Raw genomic sequence first — 22,439 nt, 5'->3', positions numbered from 1 at the left:
TTCTGAAAACCTAGTGCCAGTCTCAACAACTAAAGAAGGTAGAATATTCTGGTCCACACAGATTAACAAGTTCTAATACGGCCTCAGCTACTCAAGTCAACAAAACCCTTTCTCCACACTTTGACTCATTCCAACCCATACAATTGTGTTTGAGAGTGATTCGGCACTGGCCCAGTCATTGAATTGTATCAGCAAGTTGCTATTGTGATTGGAGATTGAACTCAAGATTTCATGTTTGTAGCACCCTATGATTCTTGAATTTTCTCAGCTTCCTGTGATTGCAAATCACAATCACAAAACTTTCTCATGTTTAGTGAAACATGAGAAAGTGCAAGTTGTGACATCAATTATTCTTTTGTTTGTGCATAATGAGGGTAGATTCTTCTTCAGCTAGTTTCAGTAATAACTGCTTGAAGCAGCTTTTCTCTTACGAAATACAGTTCAATTAACAGAAGTGATTTCTCATAATCTACTCTGTTTCATATATATATATATATATATATATATATATATATAAGGCATTCATGGAGATTTCATTTACAGAAAAGGCCATGGGTATTCAAATGCGCAATCTCCCTTGATTTTTTCTCATTTTCCTTGTAAACCTTCCCATAATGTTTGTTTGTTTTTTTTCCTTCTGAAAGTTTCCTTCAAATTCCAACAATCTTAGGGACCAGATTAAATCATTGTACATATGGAGTTCTTTATCCCCTTGTAGCATCCTTCTGCCTCTTTCATCCCAACAAACATATATTAAGTTGGCCTTAGATCAGTGTTACAATCGCAGGAATCAGAAATTTCCAAGGAGATGAGATCAAGCAAGTTGAGCTTCGTGATTGGAAATTCTCTATGCAATTCTGATGTTCACAGAAAACAGAATTCAAAAGTCTAGAGTTCCTTTAGCACAGACAGCTGTTCATGGTCAATGATTTGCTAAATTTTGAGTCATTATTTGGATTATAACACCAAAGGATGTGTAATGAAGCCAGGTAATCTGTATATTCTTCTCTGTGGGTATATTTTTATACAGAACTGCTAAAATCTATTTGCTATTGTTGAAGCCCTGAAAGCAAATGCTGAAACCAAGGCAGAGAGAGAGAGAGAGAGAGACGGCAGTATGAAAAATAGAACTCGTTAAACACGTTAGGGCTGCTCTCTATGTTAAATAGAGAGAGGCCAAAAGAATAAATTACCTCTAGGTCCCTTATTAAGAAAATAATTCAAATAACCTCCAAACTAAGAAGGTTAACCTTAAACCACCTATTCTCAACACTCTCCCTCAAGCTGGAGCATAGATATCAATCATGCTCAGCTTGTCACAACATTTTGAGAAATTTGGTCTAGCAAGGGGTTTTGTAAACATATCTGCAACTTGATCTTCCGACTTTAGATATCTGGTAGTGATATGTCCAACTTAAACCATATCTCTTACATAGTGGCAATCCACCTCAATGTGCTTCGATCTCTCATGAAAGACAGGATTGTTCGCTATATATGTTGCAGCCTTGTTATCACACATTATGGTCATAGGAGAGGAAACCTTCACCTGAAGGTCATGAAGAACAGTACGAACCCACATCAATTCCGCAATTGTTTGGGCCATAGCCCGGTATTCTGATTCTGCACTCGACCTAGACACCATATTTTGTTTCTTACTTCTCCAAGAAATCAAGTTGTCTCTCAGAAACACACAGAATCCTGTGGTAGATTTTTTATCCACTACAGATCCTGCATAGTCAGCATCAGAATAGGCCACTATCTCCAGAGTTCCACCTTTCCTGAACAATAACCCCTTTCCATGAGAGGATTTTAGATATCTGAGAATCATAATAGCTGCATTCCAGTGTACCTCAATCGGTTTCTCCATAAACTGGCTAACTTTGCTTACTGCTAAAGCAATATCCGGCCTAGTCACAGTTACATACAGTAGCTTCCCTACAAGGGAGCGATAGCTTTTGCTATCAACCGGTTTTGACCCTTCTTCAAACAACTGAACTTTATAGTCCATTGGAATATTTGTTGGTTTAGCTCCCAACATTCTCGTTTCCTTTAATAAGTCAAGAACATACTTCTGTTGAGACAACACCATCCCTTCACGGCTCCTGGCAACTTCTATACCCAGAAAATACCTGAGTGAACCAAGGTCTTTTGTAACAAAGTGTTTTTGAAGATGAGCCTTTGTGGCTTCAATAGCTTTCTCATCATCTCTTGTAAGAATGATGTCATCCACATGTACCACCATAACAACTATGCCAGAGCCAGTTTTCTTGATAAATAGTGTATGATCTGCTGCTGACCTATTAAAGCCAAAGCGTGACATCACTTCAAACAACTTTTGAAACCATTCACGAGGACTTTGTTTCAGGCCATAAATCGCCTTCCTCAATCTACACACCTTCTGACACTCCCCCTCAACCTCAAATCCTAGAGATTGTTGCATGTAAACGGTCTCAGATAGATCCCCATATAGAAATGCATTTTTCACATCTAATTGGTAGAAGCTCCAACCATGCTAAACAGCTACTGAGAGAACAAGACGAATGGTACCCATCCGTGTAACAGGAGAAAAGGTTTCAAAGAAATCAATACCATATGTCTGAGTATACCCTTTTGCTACTAATCTGGCCTTATACCGTTCAATGGAACCATCAGATTTGTACTTTATTGTATATACCCATTTATATCCAACAATGTCAGCATCTGTTGGAGAATCAACTAGATCCCATGTATGCTGAGATATTAAAGCATTCATTTCTTCTTGCATAGCCAGCTTCCAGCGAGTATCAAGCTCTGTCTGCTGATAGTTCAGAGGAATAGTTTCAACCGATAAGGCTGAAATAAAAGATTTCATCTGATTTTCAATTCTGGCATCGGAGACAAAATGAGATATGGGATATAAGGTACATTGTCGTGTCCCCTTTCGTAGAGCAATAGGCCTGTTATCATCATCATGAAGATCACTATTGTCAGTAGAACTTACCTCAAGGGAAGAAGAAGATGAAGGCACTTGCGGAGGTGGATCTCTACGCACATATACCAATGAAGGATTATGAAATCTGGAAGAGGATGAAGATTGGTTCGGGAATGAGGGCACGGATTCCAAAGGAAAAGGAGGTATAGGTAATGGACAAGACTCAGCTGGATCAACCTGCAGCGTGGAACCGGTACTAGAGTAATATGGAGTGGATTTCAAGAAAGAGACATCCGCACTGACATACTCTCGGTGAGAAGTAGGATCATAACATCGATATCCCTTTTGATTTTTGGGATAACCTATAAATATGCATTTTCTAGCTTGAGCAGCTAATTTATCACGGTCAGGGCCAAGTTTGTGTACAAAACAAACACATCCAAATACTTTGGGTGAGAGGGAGAAGAGGGGGGTATTGGGTTTTAGGATATGAATTGGAATTTGATCACCTACAGAAGATAAAGGCATGTGGTTGATCACATCCAGATAGCAAGCAGTTGTAATTGCATCGCCTGTAACGCCCCAAAATTTTGACTTGTGATTTTGAAAACATTATCGAAAAACCTTTCAAAGATTTAAAGTTTTAACTTTTAAAAAAGATAGCGGAAGACATTTAGAAAGGAGCACAAGTCAACAATCCTGAGTACGTTAGCTGAAAAACCATCATTCACATAAACACCAACTTAAAGGAATTGAGGAAATAAGGCAATAGATTAAAAATCTGCAGTTTATTACAAAATGAGCATTTTTCCAAAGTTTAATAATCTAAAGAAAACTCAAAAAGACTCAGAGCCAAGCCGCCAGCAGAAAGAAGATAAATCTTGATCCATATTGCACCACGCCATCGGCCGCCTGTGAAGTCCTACTCCTCACCTGCCCATGAAATGGGTAAGTTTCATAACAAACCAGTAGGTGCACGAACAGATAAGTCGAATGAAAATAAAGCAGGACATTTATGAGATAAGCAGTTATGATATTTAAACAATCAATACAATTGTAATCTATTCTAACAAGTGTAATATGTGTAAAGAGCTGTTAGTTGAAGCATTTCAAGCAGTGTAAGTCTCAATCATCTACAACTATTCAAGAAGATATTCTTTAAGTTCTGATATTAACTGGCATGTGGGTACGCACAGACGCGAAACGTAGAAACAGCCGAGACCGATCCGGGGGTTTATTATGTCAGGTGTTTTTATTAACCCGGATGGCTGACTGAGTCCGCTCCTAAGGGGACGGTCAGTGACCAAGAGAGTAAATCCCAAAGGCATTCGTGGCCCATGGATGCATCCAACTTCTGCAGAAGTACTTGGGAGTTACCACCTAGGATAATTTATGGTAATCCCAATTCCCCTAACTCCGATGACTGGGGAAGTCGAGTCTTTTGCCCATGGTGTGGTTGTTAACAACCTGTTCATCGGAGTTTTTGTATCATCCATTCTCTCCCTTGATGAACCGTGAAGGTCGAATGGGTACGACAGGGGTTTCTTAACCGCCGCCCCATCCTACATGCTCTGGTCTATTAGACCCACTCGAGCATCTTGCTTGTGAAGGCGATGTAAAATTGTCTATGACAAGACAATACGCATACGAGCACAAATACTTTAGAAAGGGTGTGCACGAAGGCACTCTCACAACACTTGAACAAAGTACGCAAAAAGCGTAAAAATAGCAAACATGCAATAATGCATGTATTTCATAAAAGAACAAATGCTTGAGACTCTCAAGCTTAAGAAATACAAGGGGGGAACACCCCTATTTATACAAATGCAAGAGAGTGCAAAGGGGGGGCTCCCAAAGGAGTCGTTGGGGCCCCCCAACGACTCTATTGGGGGACCCCCAATGCACATTAAAAAATGTCAAAAAAGAAAAAAGAAAAAAAGAATTACAAAAAATAAAAATAAAAAAGAAAGTTACAACATATTCCAAAAGGGAATATGCGCAAAACAGGAAATGACAAAAATACCCTTTCGGGTATATATATATATATATATATATATATATATATATATATATAGAGAGAGAGAGAGAGAGAGAGATATGTACATATAATATATTATATGTAAATATATCTCTATGTATATAAATATATGTATTTATATTTACAATAATGATTTTTAGGAGATACATTTTAACACCCCCCCTCAAACTTACGGTGTGATAACCGCAAGTTTGTCAAGAAGGAAATGAAATCTGGGCGAACATAGAGCTTTTGTGAAGAAGTCGGCAAGTTAATACTCAGATGTCACATATGGTAGATCAATGACCTTCTTCAAGTATTCTTCTCGGACATAATGGCAATCCATCTCTATATGCTTTGTTCGCTCGTGAAAGGTGTGGTTATTGGCAATGTAGATTGCACTTTTATTATCACAGCATAGCTTTGTTGGTTCTTTGACAACTACTCCCATATCTTCCAAAAGACGTCGAATCCATACAATTTCCATGGTGGTAGATGCCATGGCTCTATATTCGGCTTCAGTGGATGATAAGGAGACCTTCTGTTGCTTTTTACATCGCCACGAGATCAAAGATTCTCCTAAGAAAATACAAAAGCCAGTGGTGGAGTGACGGTTACTAGGGTCACCTCCCAAATCTGAGTCAGTATAAGCAAGCAATTTTAATTCAGAGGAAGAAGATAAAAAAACAACCTTGTTCATGGTTCCTTTCAAATATCTGATGATGCGAAGGACAGCACTCATATGAACAGTTATATGAGCATGTTGAAACTGACTGGCGATGTGAATAGCATGCGACAAGTCGGGTCGAGTAATGCTAAGGTACATTAGAGAGCCTACCAACTGCCTGTAAGGAGTAGGATCTGTTAGGGAAACACCATCGTCAATCTTCATTTTTGATCCCACGACTTCAGGAGTTTCGCATACTTTGTCATCAGAAATTCTTGATCTGTCAATAATCTCACAAGCAAGCTTAGATTGAGATAGAAAATAACCACGTTGCGAATAGGCAACCTCAATACCAAGAAAATATGTCAGAAAACCCAAGTCTGACATCTCAAATTTTGAAGTCAAGACAGACTTAATACCCTTGACTCCTTGAACATCATCACCTGTAATTAGCATGTCATCAACATAGAGTAACAGAATCACAATTCCTGCATTAGATCTTCTAGTAAATAGAGCGGTGTTAGTATAACATGAGGAAAAACCATTTTCCAACATTACACTAGTAAATCTATCATACCAGGCCTTGGGGGCCTGTTTCAAACCATAGAGGGCTTTACGAAGACGAATAACTTTATCTTTAGGAATCTTCATGCCTGGTGGAGCATCCATATATACTTCTTCGTTAATGTCACCATTTAAAAAAGCATTTTTCACATCCATTTGAAAGATGTTCCAATTTTTAATAGATGCAATAGTAATAAGACATCTAACTGTAACCATTCGGGCTACAGGGGCAAAAGTTTCCTCATAGTCAATCACATACTCTTGCCCATACCCTTTAGCAACTAAACGAGCTTTATACCTTTCCAAGGATCCATCGATTTTAGTTTTAACCTTAAAAAACCATCGACAACCTATAGTTTTTTTTCCTATGGGTAGAGTTTGGAAATACCAAGTCTCTGCCTTCTTTAGAGCATTAAGTTCACTTTGCATGGCTTCTTGCCATTCTATACATTTTTTAGCTTCTTCAAAATTTCTTGGTTCAAAATAAGAGTGTATGGCACTAAGACAGGCCCTATATCGGGGTGAAAAAGAATCAAAAGAGACAAAACGAGTTGGAGGTCTCCTATTCCTTTCAGATCTTCTATGGTCCAGAATAGGGGTAACCTCACTATATCGATCAATTGCACTTCTAAAGGTGTCTTGGTTTCTACGAGAATAGGTTATTGGCTCACTTGGAACTCTACTTTTTTGTTCATTGAGTGGATTATGTTCACCAATATCACCATCATTTTCCTCATCATGGTTTGATGACACATCATCATCACTAGATATATCATCATTACTAGACAATAAGTCGAATAAGAAGGAATAATCAAAATTTTCTTGTGGAAAAACATTCTTTTCAAAACCGCTCTCATTTTCCAAAAAAGTTACATTTCTAGAGACATATAGCTTATCATCTCAAATGTCATAACAACGAAAACCTTTTTGGGTTTCGGAATATCCAAGAAATGCACAAGAAATAGCCTTGGGAGAAAGTTTATCGTTCTTATCCGTAAGTATGAAACACTTACATCCAAAGACTCTTAACCTATTATAATCAGGTTCAAGCTTATGTAATACCTCAAAGGGAGATATTTTCCCTAAAATCCTAGATGGTAATCGATTTATCAAATAAACAGAAGCAAGAGCTGCTTCAGCCCAAAAGTTTTTAGGAATATTTTGAGATATGAGAAGAGTCCTAGTGGTCTCAATGATGTGCCTATGTTTTCTTTCAGCCAACCCATTCTGTTGAGGGGTTTTAAGACAAGACCTTTGGTGGACAATGCCATGATCCTCAAGATATACCTTAAATTGATTGGAGAGGTATTCTCCTCCGGAATCACTTCTAAAAATCTTTATCTTACTGTTGAATTGATTCTTAATCATTGAATGAAAATTTTAAAACATGAAAACACTTCATGTTTAAACTTAAGAAAATATATCCACGAATATCTGGAAAAATCATCCACAAAGATTACGTAACAAGAAAAACCTCCTTTTGAAACAACAGGTGCGGGTCCCCAAACATCTGAATGTACAATTTCGAAAGTTTTAGAAGAGAACATAGTTCTTTGCTCAAAAGGTAGACTTCGCATTTTTTCGAGAATACAGTCATTACAAGAAAATGAGCTTTTACATAGGTCTTTTGCAAAATGTAAATATGATAACTTGGTGATATTAGGATGACCAAGTCTTTTATGCCACACATTTATATCTTTATGTCGGACAACATTACACAAAATTTTGGGAACTTAAAGAGACTCCATATAGTATAAATCTCCTCTTCTAAAGCCTTCCCCAATCAATTTCCCGGACTGGTGATCCTGTATTAAACATTTATCACAAGAGAATTTAATATCACAACCATGGTCCGTGAGTTGAGAAACAGAGAGGAGATTTAAGTTTAGTTTAGGTATAAATCTGATTTTTGGAATAAAAAACTCGAGTTTCAAAATTACCTATTCCTTTAATTTCAAGAGAGGTTCCATCCGCAGTAGAAACATAAGATGGAGAAACATTTTTTGAGTAATCGGAAAGTGAAAAAATGTTTGGGGACATATGAAAGGATACACCAGAGTCCAAAAGCCAAGAGATTTTACCTGGAGAGAAGAGGAGGATACGGCCGCACCGGAAGTAGATCCCTTGAGGAGAGCTTGAAGGGCTTCTACTATTTGATTCATGGGGAGGGACCCACTCGAAGATGCCTCTTCCTTCTGTGGTACACCAGTGGTAGCCATGGCAAGGAGCTTTTTCTATTTGGGGCATACGGGTTTGATATGCCCCGGTTCTTTACAAAAATGACAAATAGTCTTGCTATAGTCCCTTTTTTCTCTTTGACCACCATATTCACTTTGATTTTGAACTTTAAAGTGAGGAGGACGATAGGTCCTAACATTGTTTTCGGGTCTTGATACGGCATTGACCTCACTATTTTCTTCAATATTACAAGGGACCGCAAGAACATTTGGTCCTTGTTTACATAAATTCATACGAGTCTCTTCACCACTTAATTTGGTGAGAACATCTTCAAGAGAAGGAGGAGAAAAAGAGGAAAGAAGAGATGACCTTATTTGCTCGAATTCGGGCCTTAGCCCATTCAAAAAGTTGAAGAACCGATCTTCTTCAAGTTGCTTGTGACGGAGCTCAATTGCCTCTCCACTCCATTTTGGTTCAAGCATTGCAAGCTCATCCCAAATAGATGAAAGATCGACAAAGTATTCCCTAATCGTCATTTCACCTTGAGTAAGGGAAATAGCCTTCTTTTGAAGATAATACTTATGAGATAGGTCCCTTAATGTGTACATTTTTTCAAGATAATGCCAAGCTTCGGATGCCTTCTTGAATTTAATAATGTTGGCATTAATCTTGGTTTCCACGGATGAGAAAAACCATGAAAAAATCTTGAAATTCTTCATTTCCCATTCATCGTGCTTCTTGGAGTATTCTTTAAGGGCTTTGGTTCTTTCTTCTCCCTCAAGAATCTTGATTTCGCTCCCATTTACCACGGTAATCTTGGGTTCCGGTTCCGGAATTGTGCCAAGTACATATCCCCATAGCCCCTTCCCTTTTATATGTGCCTCCATATTTCCGGCCCAAACATGATAGTTGGACCCATTTAATTTGAAACCAAAACCAAAATGAGACTCTTTTTCGCCCATTAGAGAGTAGAAAAGGAGGAAGAAAAGCGTACCAACACAATATTTCCAAAACCAATTTGCACAAGATTCTTCTAAAATATTTGAGAAGAAAGATCCACTACTTCAAACTTCAAGGATTGGAGGGCATGTTTTTCGAGGCACTCAAAAAAAAAGAGAATTCCACGATCTTCAATAATCAACCAAGCTCTGATACCATGTAAAATTGTCTATGACAAGACAATACGCATACGAGCACAAATACTTTAGAAAGGGTGTGCACGAAGGCACTCTCACAACACTTGAACAAAGTACGCAAAAAGCATAAAAATAGCAAACATGCAATAATGCATGTATTTCATAAAAGAACAAATGTTTGAGACTCTCAAGCTTAAGAAATACAAGGGGGGAACACCTCTATTTATACAAATGCAAGAAAGTGCAAAGGGGGGGCTCCCAAAGGAGTCGTTGGGAGCCCCCAACGGTCACATTTGTGACCGTTGGGGGGCCCCAACGACTCTATTGGGGGACCCCCAATGCACATTAAAAAATGTCAAAAAAGAAAAAGAAAAAAAGAATTACAAAAAATAAAAAAGAAAGTTACAACATATTCCAAAAGGGAATATGCGCAAAACAGGAAATGACAAAAATACCCTTTCGGGTTAATATATATAGAGAGATATATGTACATATAATATATTATATGTAAATATATCTCTGTATATAAATATATGTATTTATATTTACAATAATGATTTTTAGGAGATACATTTTAACAGGCGAATTGTCATTATTTATGTGATCTCAGCATTGTGCTGATTGCACGCATCGAGGTTGCTACAACCTCATCCTCCAACCATCGTAACCCACATGGGACGTACTTGTCCAAAAGGTACAGTTGTACCTCCCTAGAGGTACGACTACGATGAGAGGGCAACATATAATGTTTTATGATTCTTTTGGTTCATACATGACATGTATTGCTCTTTTGAGCAATTGGCCTGTGCAGGCCGATATTATCTCATCAAAATCAGTAAAGTGTTGATTTTCCACTTCAAGATACTCCATGACCTCACATAAAATTCATATCGTACATGCCTTAAGGTTCGGTTACAATAGCAATTGCAGTGGTTTTCTCTCCAGAAATGAGTCTATTAACAAAGTCTACCTTAAGTATGCAGTTTCAAAAGAATAAGCATGCAGAACAGACAATCACGAGTTAAGTAATCCTACAGGTAAACAGGTATGTCAATTAAACTAATTGATTCTTTCTAGAATGAGTCTACCCAAAGAATTTACATTAAGCGTGCAATTTCAAAAGAATCAAAAAGAGTAAAACTCTGACCAGCCAATACTTCTTCAGATAAGCAGGTATGCAAAATAACTATTCTATCTCAGAAGTCTTATTTTATTTTGTTCATACAAACTCTTCGTGCGACTTTCCCCTACTTCGGGATGTCGTGCAGCTGCGTACGTCTACGCGTGTAGATGATACGAGGCTCAGGCCGCGGAGCCAGAGCGGGGTTCAATACGATGTCTGCAAAAGTATGAGAATTCAGCGCTACTCTATTAATCATGCGGAGAAAAAGAAAAACAGGTCTGCCGATCGGAAAAGAGAGAGACAGCAGGGGTGTGCCACTGTTGGCTGAAAACCGACAAGTGACAGGGGGTCGAGCCCCTGCCTGTCGACAACAGCGGGGCAACAGGGGATGAGCCCCTGTCGAAAAACAGCGAGGCGGCAGGGGGGGCCAGCCCCTGTCGACAGCAACGAGGCGGCAGGGGGCCTGCCCCTGCCGACAGCAATGAAGCGGCAGGGGGGAAGCCCCTGCCGACAACAGTGAGGCGGCAGGGGCTGAGCCCCTGCCGACCGCAACGAAACAGCAGGGGTTGAGCCCCTGCCGACAGCCACGAAGCGGAAGGGGGGGCAGCCCCTTCCGACAGCAACAAGGAGGCAGGGGCCAGCCCCTGCCGACAGTCGAGAGGCGGCAGGGGGGGGCAACCCCTGCCGACAGAGAGAGGGAGAGAGCTCGGGACGGGGGGTGACAGGGGAACAAGCCCCTGCGTGCTGAGAATCAAGGGGCAGCAGGGGGTATCCCCTGCCTTCCCAGAAGCCAAGAGGCGGCAGGGGGCGAGCCCCTGCCAGCCCAGCAAAACAAAGGGCGACAGGGGCATTGCCCCTGCCAGCCGAGACAGGAAGGCGGCAGGGGCACTACCCCTGCGCGCCAAAACCCTAGAGGCAGCGGGGCGAGCCCCTGCTTGTCGGAAAACATGAAGCGGCAGGGGCATTGCCTCTGCCTACCGGTGATCGAGAGGCGGCAGGGGGACTAACCCCTGCCAGAGAGAGAGAGAGGGCTCGGGACAGGGGTGACAGGGGCCAACCGACCTCCCGTCAGTTTCCCTATCACCCATAGGGGTGAGGGGGTGTCGCAGGGGCCATTGGTCCCCTGCCGGCACTCCGGCGCACCCCTAGAGGGAAGAGGGGACGACAGGGGCCCCATAGGCCACCTGTCGGGCCCCCGATGGGCACAGAGGAGGTGGGAGGCCGCGGCAGGGGCTGTGAGCCGCCTGTCGGCCTCCCGGCGAGGTGACAGAGAGGGGGGGTGTGAAGAAAAGAAGAGGGAGGAGAACGGCGTACCTGGGAGGCGATCGACGGCGGTGGTCGGCGTGGGTCGCAGCGACGGCGGCGCTGGTGGCGTGCGCAGGGAAAGCGGAGGTCGGCAGCGTGCGCAGGGAAGAAGGAGAGGGCCGGCGCAAGGGGAGCGAAGAGTTGTGCGCCTCCCCTTGCCCTCCTGTAGGGTTCTTAAAGGCCTTAGGGGGGCGATGAAAGGGGAAACCCTGGTGGGTTTCCCTAATCCACCCAAAAACAAAGGGGGGAAAGGGTTGCGGCGCTCGGGAAGGGGGTTTTCTCAAAAATCCCCTTCTCGAGTCGGGTTATTTTAAAACCCTAAAGAAAAGGGGGTCGGGTCCGGACCCGACCCGGCCCGGGTCCAAAACAATAATTTTTTTTTTTAATTGCGGGTTTTATATCGCCCCAGTATAACGCAGGAACATTGGATTGAATCATAATGGTCCTGGCAACATCAAGCAGGTGACGATGTTTTCGCTCAGCCACCCCATTTTGTTGAGATGAATAGGCACAGGAAGTTTGGGGTTGGATGCCATTATCTTGGTAAAATTGTAATAGACCTTTTGATTTAAACTCAAGAGCATTATCAGTGCGAACAATCTTGACAATAGATTCAAACTGAGTTTTTATTTCAAGAATTAAAGATTGGAGGATACTTGGAACTTCAGATCGTTCCTTTATTAAAAACACCCATGACAACTTAGAGAAATCATCAACAATAACAAGATAGTATCGACACTGAGTCCTAGTAGGAATCTTACTAGGACCCCATACATCTGCATGAAGAAGTTCAAAGACTTTATTACTAGACTGACTCTGACTCGAAGGGAATGAACTTCGATGATGCTTGCCCAGCTGACACGCTTCACACTGAAATGATGTGGTGGAAGGAATCTGAGGAAAGACCGACCGAAGCTTTGACAATGAAAGATGACCAAGACGACGATGCCACTGAACAGGACTGAATGAATGTTCCACTGCAGCATGAACAGTACCCATTAGATGATGTAGGTAGTAAATTCCATTTTCTTCATAGCCTCCACCAATCTTCTTCCCCGTCAGCAAATCCTGAAAATGACAACCCATTTGATCAAATATTACTCTACAGTTTTGTTCTTTTATAAGGCAACTAACAGAGAGTAAACTTTGAGGAAAGTTTGGAGCATGAAGAGCATTTTTCAACTGTAGTGAGGAGGATATAGAAATATTTCCCTGACCAACAACCAGGGAGGAGCTCCCATCGGCTAATGAGACTCCAAGCTGAGCCTTAATATCCTTTAGATCTGAAAAAACAAGTGAATTTCCACACAAATGTCTGGATGCACCAGAGTCAATAATCCACTTACTGTCAGTCGGATGAAGATGATTTCCGGTTGAATAGGCAACACCAGCTACAGGAGGGGTGGAACTCAAAGGTCGAAGAGCTACCAGCTCATCATATTCAGCACGACTAAGGGTGATACTACTTTCACTTGCAGAGATATTTTCCTGTGCCTTTGTTGCCTCGAGAGTAGTAACATTTGCTTTAGGAGCATAAGACTTTGATGAAGAAGAGGTTGGCCGATCATGCTTATCCCAGCAACGATCTTCTAAATGTCCAGATTTTCCACAGAATGTATATTGAAGTTTTCCTCTGCCTCCCATACCTCGTCCACGACCTCGTCCTCTGATATTCTGAATATTTCCACGCCCAAAACCAGAAGAGACAACAAGAGCAGATGACTGAGTCACAGGCTGAGATTATGGAAGAGAGATCGCAAGTCTACTCAGACAATTGTATGCATCAGCAAGAGTAGGTACATCTGATCCAGTCAACATTTGAACTTTTGCAACAGAAAATTCTGAGGAGAGACCTGTAAGAAACCGAGCAACCATAGTTTGTTCTTGATGATCCTTTTGCTTCGAGCAACAAAGAGGCCTGTGAGCATCGAGTCTTTCAAACGCAGTTTTGACAGAGGCATAATATTGGGACAATGTTTGATCTCCCTGCTGCAAATTATATATCTTCGGTTCGACTTGCAGGATACGACTCACATTAGTCTCTTGTGAGTACGTATCTCGAAGATTATCCCACATCTGTTTGGTTGTATGATAGTAAATTAATCCATCGGCAATATGGGGTTCGACACTATTCATGATCCATGACATAACTATGTCATTATCTTCATCCCAAGTAACATATTTTCCAATCTTTTCATTAGGTTCATCTTCCAATAAAATATGTTTTCTACGATGTCCAGATACAGACATCATAAAAGTTCGGGACCACCTGGCATAGTTAGTTTCATTCAACCTTACAGTGGAACCATACGAGAAGGGATTTGCAAAAGCCTTATATTCCCCAATATGTTCAGTTTTGGAGTCACATTTCGAAGATTCACCCATACTGATTATGGAATCCTATTTCAGCAAAAAAATATCAGACTTACTCACGTGAACAGCAGGCGTTATAACCCCACGTCAGGCAAGTCCACGACTACACAAGCTGTCACACCAGAAAAGAAGCCTTGACAGGTGACAAATGTGTCCACACAGTAGCAGCAAAACAAAACTTTTCACAAGCCAATGCTACGATATGGCCCAAACAATAGAATCATGCAACATATGTTTCCACACAACAGCAGTTCTAATTAAGAAACTTGTCACATGCCAATACTACGACACAGCCTGCTGCTGCCAAAAAAAAATTGCTATTAACATCTGTTTTCGCAGCACTCATGCTACGACTGAAAAGCTCACGACACAGCAGGAATCACGCCTGCCAATACTACGACACAGCCTGCTGCTTCCAAAAAAAATTTGCTATTAACATCTGTTTTCGCAGCACTCATGCTACGACTGAAAAACTCAGGACACAGCAGAAATCACGCCTGCTGATATTCATGTTCTGAAAATAAACAGCCAAATAATATCCGAGAAGAACTCGACACCCAGATTCACAACAAATGACATCATGTTCTGAAAAACTGGAAGAAAGCATTTCACGACTCAGCAGGGAACTCGTCAACCAGATTCACAACAAATGACAACATGTTATAGCTGGAAGAAAAACATTTCACGACTCAGCAGGGAACTCAGCAACCAGATTCACAACCCACGATAACAGGAGCACGCAAAAGCATAGAGATCACGACACCCAGAAATTTTCGGTTGGGTTTTTTTTCTCAGCGACCAAAAAAAAACTTTTTATATGCAGATCTTAAGGACCCACACTCATCGTGTCAAAGATCTGTCATCAAAAAAAAAAAAGGAATCGACACACCTTTTTCCACCTCTTTCAATTTTATTTGATTTTTTTTTGTGTTGTGTAGATCGATCACACTCCCGAGATCTACCGCTTTGATACCATGTTGAAGCCCTGAAAGAAAATGCTGAAACTGAGGCAGAGAGAGAGAGAGACGGCAATATGAAAAATAGAACTCGTTAAACACATTAGGGCTGCTCTTTATGTTAAATAGAGAGAGGCCAAAAGAATAAATTACCTCTAGGTCCCTTATTAAGAAAATAATTCAAATAACCTCCAAACTAAGAAGGTTTAACCTTAAACCACCTATTCTCAACAGCTATTATTATTGTATCATTCTTAGTCTTTTTCTCTTTTCTAAACTTCCAACGTTTTCCTAAGATGTGGAAAAGATTGAAATATCCCGTGAACCAGATACCATGGAGATTAATATGGTTGGCTTTGTAATATTTCTTATGATGAAGTTTAGTATCATGATATGTTATAATAATCTATTTAATATGTTTATATCACTAAAATACTATATTATTTGTAAAATCATATTGTAAAAAAACACTACGATGAAGGTATAGATTTGCTACTAGCTGTAGCTCCATAATATCCACTGGACCCCCCAGTATTTTGATATTGTATTGAGTATTTTGTGAATCAAACCCAATAGATATCATCGATATAAATTATTTAGCAAAAAAATGTTTTAGTTCATGTGATGTGATGTGTAATGGGGTTTTTAAAGTAAAAAAAAAAATAATGGGCCATGATGTATCAAAATTCCGTGCTTGAAAGGATTATATTTTTACACCGAAACAACTTGATCCAAAGTGTATTTCCCAAGGTTGCCAAACTAGGAAGTAGAAGCGAAAAATGATACGGGAAGCGAGAAGCGATGCATTTTAAAATATATAGGAAGCGGGAAGTGAGGAATAAAAACAATATAAGAATTGAATGAGAATCAAAATAGAACGCAAATAAAAACTAAAATAAAAGTGACTATTATTAAATTTCATGATTTTTTTAGTGTAAGAATTAATTTTTTAACAAAATCTAAAAATGATAACTGGCAATTTAGAGGAAGCACATGAAAGTGAGGAGAAGCGTCAGAGGAAACATACAAAAAAATGAAAAGTAGAGTGAGAGAACACATAAGAAGAATAGATGAAGTGTGTGAAACACATACGAGAAGCGTGGGAGAATCGAGATTCTCATCAAGTTTCGGAAGCGAGGAGTATCACGCTTCCGAAGCGAGTTTCCGAGAAGCGGGCTTCTCACCTATCTAAGAAGCTTTTGGTAACTCTGGTGTTTCTTAATAAAGGAATGACGATAAGCACATCTATGAGCTTGAGTAGATAAAGCTTGCACCTATGATTTCTACTAGATAGTGCAGTACTTATTATAGTAGCACACAATCTCCTCCTATAACATTATACATCATATAAGCAACAATTGATATATTAATGTTTCATTGTAGTGATGGGCTTTAGTGTGATTTTATTCAATATATATATATATATATATGTGTGTGTGTGTGTGTGTGTGTGTGTGTGTGTGCATGAGTGCATGTGCTTGTGTGTGGGAGAGAGAGAGAGAGAAGGGTAAGATCAATAAAGACTTCTTTGAGTGAAGTGGTGCAAGGCAACGTCCGAAATTTTGGAGTTACCCATTATATAGTATCTTACAGAAATGAATAGATAATTAGAATGGTATAGGACAGAAATACCCTAAGTCATACTCTGTATGCGTACGATTACAATACATACATGGGCAACTTTGTGCAGAAGACAAAAAATGACTTATGTGTCTCTAAGAAATGATATGTTCCTGTAATCATTTTCGCATATTGGCATTCAAGGTACTATATGTTCCATAGTTCGCAAACCCGTAACTCGGGCTTGGATGACCCAACCCTTGACTCGTGGGTCAGTGGGTCGACTTAGTAACTCGGACAGGTTAGGTCCAATTTTTTTTAGTATTTTTTTAAAATTATACTTTGAATATTGTCGCGAGCCTTCTAGAGAGAGAGAGCATCAGCTCGCCTCTCAGAGAGAGAGAGAGCACATCGAAGCCTTTGAGAGGCTCGATGCTTGTCTGTTAGAGGCAAGCCTCGCAGAGAGAGAGGGAGCATCGGCTTGCCTTGTAGAGAGAGAGAGAGAGAGAACCTAGTTGTTGGCTGCACAGGAGGTCATCGGTGGTTGCCGGCGGTGGTGATGGCCATCGAAAATGGAGGGGGCCTAGGGTTTCAGAAATGGGGGAAGGCGGGGAAAGTTGAGAGACTCGAGCCCCCCCCCCCCCCTTTTATGTTTTAAATCTGATTTGTCCCGGAACGAAATGGTACACATGCTTGTTTGTCTTGTAAAGAACCGGTACACACATCGGTTCGTCCTGGTGAATCGAATCAGAACCGGCTGGTTTGAAACTGACTTGAATCGTCTGATTCAGCACTGACTCAGCGAGTTGCCGAGTCGGGCGATTCCTGGACGATTCCAGCCCGAACCTGGTTAAAACAGGTTTGGGCTGGATCGGTGGCCCAACTGCTGGGCTATCCGATCCGACTTGGACGATTCCCAAGTCGGATCGCCGGGTTTGCCAACTATGATATGTTCTCTCTTGCAGTATTGTTGGCCTAGTAATTGAAGTTGTTCCATTATTCTAATATGCAGTAAATTATATTATTGTTGACTGCTAGTTGACATCTCTTGATGTTGATTTGCTATTTTCTCAATCTAGAAATTGGTTTATGTAAAACCCGAGATTTCTTATTTGAAAATATTTCAAATTTTTCAATTTGGGCCTAGATCCACATTACGGATCCAGGACCCATAAAGGGGGGGGAGGGGGTAATTAGGATTGATTATTTGAAATCTTGATTTAAAGGGTACTAATAAATAAATGAAAATTTTTCTAATTTAAATTTTTAATTTAATTCGAGGATCCACAGTGGATCCATTTGGATCCACTTGTGGACCCATTTTGTTTTGGGGCCGGGTTGCGGGTCCCGGGTTCGGACCCGAGCCCCACCCCAACTAACAGCCTTTTTAAAACAGAAAGGGCAACCCGATAAGGGTTGCCCGATAAACCTTAACAGGAAAGGAAAGGGGGGAAGGGGGTGTTACGCAAGGCGTAACCGACCTCCCCCTCCCATCTCGGCGAGGAAGGACTGGGGTCGATAAAAGGGGGGTGAAGAGAGGGTTATGCCCTCTTCACTCGGGCTCTCTCTTCCCCATCTTTCCCCATCTCTCTCGCTGCTCGGTGCGCACACGCCGGAGGAAAGGAGGTCGCCGGAAAGCTGCGACAGCCATCAAAAGCCCTCCAGCGAGCTCCCTGTCACGGCAACAGCAAGGGGCAACCCCAGCCGACCGTGTCTTCGCATCCCCAGCATCCGATAGCCGGAATACCCTTCAAAAAGGTACGGGTACCTCTTTTGATTCAAATGGGGCATCGGTGGAGGTTTGATTTTCATGCAGCAGTCGATGGAAATCTCATGGAGAAGAGTTTCCACTGTTACTCCCTTGCACCTTCTGTGCTCTGGTTGTATTGAAGAAAAAAGACAGATTTAAAAAGCTTTTCCTGCATGGTTTGGGGCCCAGGTATGCAGTCGGCTGGGCTGGGTATCTTTTTACAAAAAAAAAAAGAGAGGAATTTCAGTGGTGCAAAAAAAATTAGTTATGTTGTTGATTGCTGACAGCATACACAGGCCCACACGGGGCCTGTGTATATGTTGTTAAGCCCAGCCAACAAGGTCGGCTGGGCTGGGCAGGTGTGTGTTCTCAATAAATGAAACAGAGCTTTATGCAGTATAAAAACCCAGTTTTGGTGGGGTAGCTTCTGCTGTCCTTTTGACAGCATACACAGGTCCATACTGGACCTGTGTGCGTACTTTTGGACCCAGCCGACAGGGTCTGCTGGGTTGGGCTGGGTGTTTTCATCTTTACAAAAAAAAAAAAAGGGATGCTTAAGCTGTTGGATTAAGATATGGACAGTAAGAGAAGGATGAGATTGAAGTTACAAGCCTTCTGGGCTGATTTGTTTTTCTACACATCATGTTTAATCATGTTTTTTTTTATAGCAATAACAAGTCTCAATTTGTATTTTTTTTAATACATGAATATACCACTATGATGCATGTACGTATCTGTGATACATACAGTGTATGTTTCTCTTTCAACCTAAATCAAGTCAACTCTCTTTGTGATCTATCATAATCTTCCATTATGAATATAAATATTTTCTTAGCTTCTGATCCATCCTTGTTGACCCATTTTGTGTTTTCATATATCGATATAAAATTTTATGGAAAAACATTTAGATTTATCATGCTGATACGCATTCTTATTATTTTGAATGCTTAGAATAAATTGATATTGTTTAAATGGAATTGGCATCAGATTTGTCAAGCTGATAGGCATTCTTTTTTAATTTGAATGGTCAGAATACTGTGGATATTATTTAATAAAGTGGTGCATCAGATTTATCATGCTGATAGGCATTCTTATTATTTTGAATGGTTAGAATAAATTGATATTGTTTAAATGGAATTGGCATCAGATTTGTCAAGCTGATAGGCATTCTTATTTTAATTTGAATGGTCAGAATACTGTGGATATTATTTATTAAAGTGGTGCATCAGATTTATCATGCTGATAGGCATTCTTATTATTTTGAATGGTTAGAATAAATTGATATGGTTTAATGGAATTTGGCACCAGATTTATCAAGTTGATAGGCATTCTTATTTTAATTTGAATGGTTAGAATAAGTTGATATTGATTAATGAAGTTTTGCATCAGCATTATCATGTTGATAGATATCTTTTAATTGAACTGGAATGGTCAGAATAACGTTGATATTATTTAATAAAGTCTTGCATCAAAATTATCATGTTAATAGGCATCTTTTATTTGAACTTGAATGGTTAGAATGAGATGATAATTCGTCCATAGTTTAATTCTGATATGTCTTAGAAATTAAATATGGTATTGAAATTGTGATCCCTGTATTAGTGTCCCGGTGATCAAAATGAATCATCGAGGGTTTGGTAAACCCGAGCTGTGGGAATATTTTCCCTTACACTTTTCAATGCATTTCAAAGATCATGCTTCATAAATATTTCAGCTTTATTGCACTGTTCTATATGTTTCCACAGGCCGAAGTCCTGTGATGGCTCTCGCGAGGTAGATGCGAGCTTTTGTCTTTCTTTTTGCATATGATGTTGCAAAACTTAAGAAATTAAATCTTAATAAAAAGTAATAATAAAGCACAGTGTAATAAACCTTCTGGGATCACTCATCTGGAGAGTGGGGATCTTAGAAATCCGGTCTTGGGGAGACTGTGAGGATACAAAACTCCGTGTGCTAATTTTGGTCCCTTGAACCCGATATTGAGGTTCCTTCTCCTGGCCACGGTTTTAGGGAGAGTCCGCCACTTTACCCGGGAGTGGTGTGTTTGACGCAGCTGTTGTTTTTTGTACCAAGGAAGTGGCACTTGTGGGCGTGGGGTGTCCCTTGTGTCCCCGACATTAGATGTGAAGGTCTAATGTTCCGAAGGTGATTCGGTCGAGGGCTAAGTTGGAACCCAGTAATAAAATACAAATTGTGTGCTAAGCTACCCTGAGAACCTAACTTAACCTCGGGGTTTGTACCTGTTTGGTGTATCCGCGGACAACGGTAATTAAAAAGAGAAACTGAAAGTTGTATGCATTTAATAGGGCATGCATAAGGAAACAAATGACTTAATGGAAGATAATAAAATGATTCATGCATTGCACAAAAAACATGCATTTTTCCTGTTATGCATTAGATCATGCATACTTTAATGGTTTCCTTACTCAGTACATGAGGGTAAGTATTGAATGTTTAATTCTTGTTGCATGCTGAAATTTTAGTAGATGCTACTGCTTTACTGTCTGTGCATGCTTAGCAATTATGATTGTTGCATGAATAAATTCTCAGTTGCTATAAACTGTCTTGTATGTATTTTCATTAATTGTTGCATGATATCTCATCTTCACTCTTTATCTCACTTGTTTCATTAAGAAGTAGCTGTGCTCAGGATTTCGATTCTGACACCCTACTTCGTTGGTTTTTCGCAGGAACAGGTGATCAGTGAAGTCGACAGCTACTGCGAGGGCGCGAGAGTCACAATGAGTTTTGACAGTCTTCTTTGTGGACAGAGTGGCTCTTTGTTTTGGTTTTTCAGTCTAGTGTTCTTGTTATTTGCTTATTGTCATCAGTAGTTACTTGAGTCAGACACTTTATTTTTGAGATTAGTTTTTATTTCATGAATAAAGGTAATGGTTAGTTTTGGATGTTAGTTGCAAGTTCTTTTGTGGTTTATGGCTATCCAGTTGGAATTGGAACTGTGAGGACCCCGGGTCTCTGGGAAGTTTTTCGCACTGTTTTAAAAAGAAAAAAAAAATTCCGCATTTTCAAAGGGGATGAGTTGGGGTCGTTACAGGTTTGGTATCAGAGCCACCACAATTACTTGCAATTTATTGTCTTTTAGTGTTTAATTTTCATAATTGATATGAGAGCCCTGTTCTGAAGCGTCAACAAGATGTGACTCATCCTCTAGAGCAGTCTTCTTCACTGGTATGGTTGCTTAATACTTTTACTTAATTTATATAAGTCATGTGTGATTATGTTACTTAAAATTTAATGTTCTTTGGTGTGAATTAAAAGTCTGATGTGATTCGAGAACGAATACTGTTCGTGATCAACCCTAAAGGGGTAGCATCAATAATAGTCTAATTTGAAAAAGGTGGTGCATTGTAGATGTCGCACTATACCCGTAGAGGCGCTTCGTCTTCTACTGCTGCTCCCACGAACTGGCAGGAGGAAAGAGATTTCATGATGGAGGCCATCCATACCCTAACAGAGACTATGACGGCTCAAGCGACGCAGACAGCGCAGGCGCTACAAGCGACTCAGAATCTTCAGGCGGCACAAGCTGCACAAACGGCCCAAGCGGCACAGGCAGCTGCGCAGGCAGCGACTCGTGACCCTCCGGTCAATATTGTCCCCAACGCAGGTGGCGTTTCGTTCGAGCGGTTTCTGAAGTTGGACCCGCCTTCCTTTTCAGGAAAGGCAGACCCAGAGGCTGCTGCGAGCTGGGTCGAGGAGATTGAGCGGGTGTTTGACGTCTTACTCGTCCCTGAGGAGAGAAAGACACCCTTTGGCACGTACCGCTTGAAGGGCGATGCCAAGAACTGGTGGGACACCCTGCGAAGGGTGAAATTTGCTGATTGGGATGAGATTCCTTGGGAGACGTTCAGGGAGGAGTTTCTAGACGCCTACTTTCC

At 40.8% G+C, this 22,439-nt stretch overlaps 1 protein-coding gene across 3 annotated transcripts in view; it reads left to right on the top strand.

The window, feature by feature from the left end:
• LOC149829773 (citrate synthase, mitochondrial-like) overlaps positions 1 to 22,439 on the top strand; it is a 103,671-nt gene that overhangs the window by 62,760 nt on the left and 18,472 nt on the right. The gene's annotated exons all lie outside the window — the stretch shown is intronic.

Source organism: Nuphar pumila, chromosome 8, assembly GCF_984573655.1.
Source record: "Nuphar pumila chromosome 8, dmNupPumi1.hap1.1, whole genome shotgun sequence".
Taxonomy (NCBI): Eukaryota; Viridiplantae; Streptophyta; class Magnoliopsida; order Nymphaeales; family Nymphaeaceae; genus Nuphar; species Nuphar pumila.
Note: the sequence above shows the minus strand (reverse complement) of the source record. Positions and strands in the feature narration are given on the sequence as shown.